This window comes from Protopterus annectens, chromosome 4.part1 (assembly GCF_019279795.1).
Source record: "Protopterus annectens isolate FY-2018-M chromosome 4.part1, PAN1.0, whole genome shotgun sequence".
NCBI lineage: Eukaryota > Metazoa > Chordata > Ceratodontiformes > Protopteridae > Protopterus > Protopterus annectens.
In genome coordinates, this window is record NC_056734.1 from 438,752,706 (window position 1) to 438,759,310 (window position 6,605).

Here is a 6,605-nt window from a genome sequence, read left to right on the forward strand (position 1 = left end):
CGGGTGAGATACATCCCGGCATTGTACTCTATCATTGGTCTGATAAGTGAAGAGTACAGGAACAATAACCTCACTAGATCTGGATGTGAATCCCTTCATGATCAGGTGGGCAATGTAGAAGGTCTTTCTAACCACTTTAGCAATGTGAGTGTCAAACACTGTCAACCTGGGTCCCCAGGTCCCTGATAACCTCTTCTGTGGATTGCCACCTATATGGTAGCTTGGGGTTACCTTGTTTTCGAAGGGTATGACTATACATTTTTGGTTAACTTCAGGCCATGGCTCTGGCACCAGCTATCTGTTTCCATGAGTCCCTTCTGAAGGATATGTGTCTGATGCACTTTCCACTATGGAGTTTGCAGTAGTCTGCAAACTTTCAGCCAAAGTCCTCCTATGTTGGCCTGTACTTCTGAAGTAGATGCCAAACAATAGGGGCCAGGACCGAGCCCTGTGGGACACCACTTGTGACCGGCTTGGAGTCTGACACAGCGCCAGCAACTCTAACCCTGTGGGTTCTGTCCTTAAGCCAGTTTGCAACCCATCTTGTGACATATGGGTTTACATTTAAGCTGGTAAGTTTTTCTACAATACCGAGTGGGGTATTGTGTCGAAGCCTTGCAAGGTCAAGGTATGTATGGACTGCCTTTCCTCATCAATGGCCTTGGTGAGTTCAAAAAGGCATGATCTTCCCTTGACAAAGCCAAACTGGGTGGGTCCAATGTCTGCAAGTCCCCTATCTTTGTTTATGAGCTCCATTATGATCCTCTCCATAGCTTTGACTAGACTTGTTAAGCTTATGGGGCGGTAATTACCAGGGTCCGAGAGGTGCCGCCTTGTGGAGTGGGACAACAGTTGCCCCTTGGGCATGTATCCTGTGGTAAGGCTGAGATTAAACAGCTGCCTTATGGCGGGTTTAATTCCTCATAGCACACAGCCATCCCCATTGATGCTGTGTTTTCTGCTTTAGAGAGCAGCTTTCACCTGCACATTTGAGATGTCCGGGAGGCTACACTCTGCTGGGATAGTTATCTCTCCCTTTAGGGGAGAGGGTGAAGTTTGCACTGAACCTGTCTGCCAGTATGTTGGCAATGTCTGTGGGTTCAGTGATTTTTGTATCATTTTGACTAATTCTGAGCATATCTGGGAGTTTCCACCCAGGTTCCTAACATAGCTGAAAAGGCCTTATGATTCTCCTTTGAATCCATGGCAATTTTTCTCTCAAAATTGGCCTTAGTTGATTTTATGAGTGCTTATTTTCTAATAATGATCAGGGTGACTTCCCTTTTATGGATTTTGTTCTATCATGTACTCCTTATTGTAAAGTTTAATGGCTGGGGTCCACCAGACTGCATGTTTGCCCTTTGTGGAAACAGTCTTCGTGTTATTGGGGATTGCCTGATCTATGCAGTCCTGGACTTGTTGATAGGAGGCATTTGTAAGGGCTTGCTCAGGGCCTTGAAGGATACCACACCAGTCTTGAGTAGTGTGAAGTTTGCTTTAGAGAAGTTCTTCACTATGGTCTTTTTGTTTGGGGTGATGTGGATTTCCAGTGAGATTAGTTTATCAGATCTCACCAATGAGGGATATACTTCCGGTGTGGAGCATTTTGTCCCCATGTTTGTGACAATGAGATCTAGTATTTTCTCCTCTCGTGGGAACAGTGACTAGCTGTTCCATGGCATTTGAATTTATGAACTCCAGGAACAGTTGGGCTAGAAAGTTAGGGCTTGAGTAATGTTCCCAGTCTATATTCGGGTAGTTGAAGTCGCCCAATATGATGGCGTTTGGAGATACATTTATACTCTCCAGTGTCTTCAGGAAGGCTGTGTGGGGTTCCTGAGTTTGAGAGGGTGGCCTGTAGCATGCTACAATTTGTAGAAGTTTTGCCTATGGTTAGTTGCACCTGGATGGTTTCACCAACCTGGAGGTGTGGGTATCCTTTATGAATATGGATACACCCCCTCCTTCCGGTTTGGGGCCGCATATGAGGTAAAACCTCTTGAACCAGGTTTCAGTTACAGCACAGACATCTATGTTCTCCATACTGAGAAGGACCTCCATTTTGAGAGACTTCTGGCATTGAGCAGCATTACCTCAGTTTCTTCCCATTTTGTTTTCTAGGGTGGTAGGTTTAGAATTTGAGCCTTGCCTAAAAGGCACTATGGGGGTGGCAAGAGCCTTAGCCAATATCCGGAATCAGGGGTGACAGATGGTCCCTTATGAAGCAGCGATGTCATCCCAGGCAGGGACACTGGATCCCCTTTGAATGACACCAGACATTAAGCCAATTGTTAAAGCTGATCATCTTGTCTCTATATTGTGGCATCATTCTTGGTGAAGGAAGGATACTGCTCAGGGTTTCATGCCTGGGCTACATAATCAGACTCTCCATGTAGTCCAGGAGCAGGTCGCTCACACCAGCATGGACAATGACTGTCATATTTGTACTTGCCGTGGAGTGACCGCTTGTGTTATGTGGCGGATTCTACGCCCGATAGGCAGCTTACTGTGACCTCTCCTTGTTCAGCCTGGTGAGGGACGTCAGTGTGTCTGACTATGGAGTCACCTATGACAAGTATGTTTGGTGTTGTATTTGGCCTTATGACTGCTTGCACACTGCTTTGTGGTTTATGTGTTGCGTGGGGTGTCTTGAGGTAGCAGTTTGGGTGTCTGCTTTGGAGGCCTCTGCTGTTTAGGTAAATTTTTACTCAGAGCCTCGTATGTCTTTGTGTTTATGTGTTTGATTCAGTGGAGGTAGCATTATGTGAGGCTGGTTTGTGGTGTGTGTAGTTGCTCTCCCTGTCTGGTCTTGCCAGTCCTGAGTTGAGAGCTCCGCCTCCAGTTTGGCTAAATAGCTACATCTCTTGGGTGGAGGAGAGGGTCTGTGTACATGAGGCAGTTATAACATTGCCTCAAGATTCCCAGATTCACCAGCTGGGAGAAGATTGACAACTGACCTTTGGACATGCTAGAATAATATTGGGAATTCCTTAATTGAAAACAAGGGCCAGTGGGGAGTGAGGGTGTAGTGCTTTTAATTTTTAGTGCTGACTTATATAATTGCTTTAGTGAGCAAGTGCCAGGTAACTTGAGTGCAATGTGTTACAAGTAACTAAATGCAAAAGCGACAAACAGTAACTTTAAACAAGGAAATAAGTACAGTAAGCAATGCAGATATCACTAGTGATCCACAGAAGCGCTGAGAAGTTGTGTATTAGGTGGAATTAGCTTCCAGGGAAATAACAAGCAAGCAAACAACAAGCATATAAACAAAGCTAGATTCAGTGGATCTAGTCTATGCTAGAGCAAACAAGGTGAACCAATTTCAGTAAGATACAGTTCAAATATTCAGGCACTATAAACCTTTAACCAGAAATTCCCAGCTCAGAAGGGCAGAGTCCAGCCTCTTCTCCCACAAGAGTGCAGACCACAAACCTTCTTAATGTAAAATAACTGGCCTGAAGCCCAAGTGCCTAAACCAGAACTAATACACTTGGACACTGGGCTCTCAATCAGCAGTTCCCAACTTAGAAGGATGAAAGCTACCTGTCCTGCCACCACGGTGCTTGCCACAAACCTTCCTAATGTAAAACTGGTCTGAAGCCCAAGTGCTTAATCCAAAAGACTTGAATGATAGCTACACTTTAATCAAGTTACAACCAAGCAGTAATAAATACCATTGAATACTTTAGAGAATGTCTGGATTAGTGCTCAAGTTACACAAACAAAGCTAGATCCAGCAGGCCCGAATCCAGTCTATGCCACAGCAAACAACAGTAAGAAACAGTTCAGATATGCATGCATAAGCCTTAACCAGAATTCCCAGCTCAGAAGGGCAGAGTCCAGCCTCTCCTCCCACAAGAGTGCAGACCACGAAACCTCTTAATGTAAAATAACTGGCTTGAAAGCCCAAGTGCTTAAACCAGAATTAATACACTTTTAGAATAACAGACACTGAGCCCTCAATCAGCAGTTCACAACCTAGAAGGATGTAAGCTACCTGTTCTGCCACAACAGTGCAGACCACAAACCCTCTCAGTGCAAAACAACTAACTGGTCCGAATCCCAAGTGTAAACCAAAGGCTTAGAATGAGTTACACCAGCAGTAATAAATACAATTGAGGTATTTTAAGATGATGCAAAAGTAAAGAGAAGTAGGTAAAACACAAGTACAGTAAAAGCAGATGAAAATTTTTTTTTTTTTCTGAACGAAGTGCTGAGATCAAAGAAACAGATTTGAGTGCTGAAACTAGAAAACTGGCTAGTTATAAGAAAAAAAAACAAGCTATAACAGAAGCTCAGAAGCCTACAAATAGTCTGTACCACTTAACAAGAAAGGCAGGAAATAAGCTTAATTTTTTTTTTTTATTTCCCAGATGCTCTCTTTGTACACAGTAGGAGTGCCTGAAATCAGAATATGATCTCACTGCACTCAGTTGAGTGAGCAAATGAGATGGGCCCAGAGGCAGGCTGAGGGCGGCAGTTTCAATGCCACTAAGATTAACACCAAAACAAAAGGTGGGTGGGAATAACTGAAGAGCAGAATAACTTCAGTTAAAAATACCTTCAACACTCAAATTAAATACTGTATTTTTAAAAAGAGCAGATAAAGGTACTTAAATTCTCTTGTTGAATATAACCAAGTTCTTAGCTGGCCAAGCTGAAGTTTAGGAATTATTTCACATGCACCAGTTTAAATATGCAAGGACAGGAAATCAAAGAATGTGGCTACCCCACACCTGTAATTACTAGCAACAACTAGCTTCAGTTCAAGTTACTGAAGAGCAGAATAACTTCAGTTAATTCCTTCAACACTCAAATTAAATATTTTTTAAAAAGCAGATAAAGGTACTTAAATTCTCTTATACGTCCAGTTGAATATAACCAAGTTCTTAGCTGGCCAAGCTGAAGTGGCATCATATAAACTCAAAATTAGTCTAATCTTAAATATTGGCAACAGCTTTAACAATCAACAAGGGGGCAACCAAACAATTGATAGTCTAATTCCTCTTAACATTTTAAAGGGGATATACTTAATATAATTACACCCAATATGGATAAACCATGCCTATATTAGGATTGTGTTGTGGTTTGTTTTCATTTATATAAATGTATGAATATGTTGTAAGTGATTAATTTAATAAAGCTGTTCCTTTAAAAAGGGGGGGTTGAATAACTTATCTAATGTTGCTTGGGTGCTATGATATATCACAGTACATGAAGCATAATGTTTAATTCAAACTTTTTAATGCTGTTTACTTTTATATAAATCTGTGCTCGTCACAAGTGACAATTCAGTAAAGGTTTAAAAAATACCTATATCACACCGGCTAAAAAGCTCTATAAGATAACACTTTAATAATGTGCGCAACCTTCCCAATGCAGATAATTTTGAAACTGTCAATCTACCAAAAAATTATGTGGGATACTAAAACAAAAAAATCAAAGCTGAATTTCCTGACTTTGAGCCAATAATTTGCTATCTTGCATCTAAAACAAAAAATATTAAACCCATTCAATTACAGTTGCATGTTATGTGTGATACAATTCTGTATAACCAAGAAATGGTACTCATTGCATTCGGTATGTTGGACTGAACAACTCAATACTTCAAAGCCTTTAAAGCATTCCTTATTTTAAATTGCAAACTGCACGTATCACTTGGCAATTGGAATGCAATTCTAAACTTGTAAGATGTTTGTTCTTTTGCCTCAATTCTGTTAATACACACACACCTTCTTTCATATCCCTTGTTTTCCAACATTTTCACACAATGGTTATCCTAGTGAGATGGTTGTATTAAGTTTTTATTCCATTAGTTTTTCTTGACTATAATGTATAGTACTTTTGTAAATATTCTACAGTTGGATGTACTGTATTTCATTTTTGTTCTTTTGGAATTCTTGCGTCTTGAACTTTGATAAAAAGAGACGTTTATAATAAAATGTGAAAGAATAAATATTCACACCTTCAAGGCAACCCCCATTTTATTTTGTGCTGCAACCAAGACTCTTCCAAGAAAATATCTTTATTTATTAGCAGAAATATTTGTTGCTCCTCCAAACAACCCTTTTTTCTGCCATGAGGATCCCTTTAGTTGGAGTAAATTCCAATATGAGCATGACCCAAGTTACGCATTTTGTCATGTCGGCACATATCCCATAAGAGAGTGGCTGCAAGTATTTAAAAGTTTGCAACAGTTTTGATAGTGTGCAGATGGATGGTACTAAGAATAAGCCAGCCAGCTGAAAGTAGGAGACAAACCAGAAAACAAGGTACACTGATAACAGTGCTGTTAACTGTTGTGCCATATCTGGAGTACATGCGGGATTCATTAAAGAAATTCATGGACAGGTGAATGTTTGAGAGGAATTTAAACATTTTTACCCAAGACTGAAAAATGTTTTTAAAGTGCCACAAAATTGACTGACTATCTCTTTCCTGAAAACCTTGTTTTACCCACTGACACAATACCAACTGCTTACAGATGTTGACTGTCTGCAGGGCAATTCTTGCGTCTGAAGCTGAAGTGTGTGCAAATGTTCTAGTATTTAATTTAAAACCACTATTTCATTCATTTGAACATAATTGTATCTGCTGTTGGG

The 6,605-nt window shown here is 40.8% G+C and overlaps 1 protein-coding gene across 1 annotated transcript in view; it reads left to right on the forward strand.

Annotated features, from left to right (window-relative positions):
* LOC122800905 (putative serine protease K12H4.7) overlaps window positions 1-6,605 on the forward strand; it is a gene marked incomplete in the record, with an annotated part of 685,243 nt that overhangs the window by 219,907 nt on the left and 458,731 nt on the right.